Below are 1,504 nucleotides of genomic sequence, written 5' to 3'. Positions count from 1 at the left end.
TTCCTGTTACTATTAAATATTATGGGTATGAAATTATCAGGCATTAATTTGGCTGCTTAAAGATCTTATTTCAAAGTGTCTACCATTATTTCTTGTTTCACACAGTATTATAAAGAAATTAATAGTATTCTCTAAGCAGTAATAAGAACATCATATGTGGAGGCAACATTCATGGTACTGTGCTGTAATTGACTCAGTAAATAGTATGTCATGCACGAACCTTTCTGTTAATTCTTCACTGCAGGTAAATTATCTTGAACGAAAGTGCAATTTTTAGTTATTTGGTGCACTTCGATTCATTCTTTATTAAACTTTACAAAAATAGTTGCAAAAGATTTTACAGTCCTGTTTTTACAATAAGAGATCTTGAAATCTAATTACCTTCAACAAGTTATCAATATTTTGCGAAATATGATACTAGTCCGTAAAACCTGCTTTCACACAGTTTTCTTAAGTAAATCCTCTGTTTCAGTAAGTCAAATCCAAGGTCAAATCCAAGGGCCAAAAACAATACAGCACTCCTCAAAATCATTGGCTCCGTACTTCATAGTTCGTCAAAGTGGCAGCACTTGTCGCCTATTGCCTGATAACCAGGCTTACAGTGGCCAATTTGTTGTGGTTGGTAGCAATCAATAGGAAATGGCCGAGCCATTACCTTCCGTAGAGACCAACTGACCTCTATTGTTTCATACGGGATCTGTGCTGCTGACAATTTCTGACCAGTTGATCTGTGCAGAAAATGCATACATCACGTTCTTATTATCTGCTAAACTGGAAGGTTAACGATATGAAAGAAGTAATACAAACAAAATTAAGCGACAGAAACTTGTTCGTCTGTGCCATCATCCATAAGAACTTTGCATTAAAATATGTTTTCCAGACGATTCCGCAACTCGTGACTGTTAAATTCCCTTCTTTTGGTAAACGCATATTTTGGTTGACTTGGGCAGGCTTTCATCTAGACAACTTATTTTATGTGCAAAAAAAGGAAAAAAGAACGAAAGAAAACTGTACGTACCCGTGTGTCTGGTTCGATTCATCATTGTCGTTATGGTCATTGTTATTAACATGATCTAGTGGCAAAGCCAGGGTTAGGGCACCGAACACAGCTAGTACAAGTAAGGCACCGCTTAACCCCATCTTCCTGACGACCGACTGTTTTGGGTGGCAGTTGAAAGCCCGTATTTATGCCTAACCATTGGGTAAGCGGAAGTTGGATGAAAACGACGACAGTATGAGTCTTGATTGCCTCATGCCCTGCTCCTAACATGCGTGTGGGCAGGAACTCATCTTTTCCCTTCCCGTTACGATTGCGACAGTAATGTGACTATTGATAACACACTTCATCCTTCCTGGGATTGTTTCACTTCCCTGTGCTGTTCTGCAAAATTCACAAAGCCTCCAGACGCTGTGGTCTGCTCTTCAGTGTTATAACTGCTTTCTTCCCGAGTTTGTCTCCCTTGCATCTTCACTTTGTAGTCACTGTTAAATCTGTATAAGAAGA

At 38.9% G+C, this 1,504-nt stretch overlaps 1 long non-coding RNA gene across 1 annotated transcript; it reads right to left on the bottom strand.

Moving 5' to 3' along the window:
• Window positions 1-285: 285 nt before the first annotated feature.
• LOC124802811 lies at window positions 286-1,251 on the bottom strand. Its single transcript, XR_007017157.1, has 2 exons — window positions 1,019-1,251; window positions 286-728 (listed from the first exon to the last, which is right to left on the bottom strand). It is a non-coding gene; the product is annotated as an uncharacterized LOC124802811 (long non-coding RNA).
• Window positions 1,252-1,504: the final 253 nt, after the last annotated feature.

This window comes from Schistocerca piceifrons, chromosome 6 (assembly GCF_021461385.2).
Source record: "Schistocerca piceifrons isolate TAMUIC-IGC-003096 chromosome 6, iqSchPice1.1, whole genome shotgun sequence".
Taxonomy (NCBI): domain Eukaryota; kingdom Metazoa; phylum Arthropoda; class Insecta; order Orthoptera; family Acrididae; genus Schistocerca; species Schistocerca piceifrons.
This window is presented reverse-complemented; position numbering and strand designations above follow the sequence as displayed.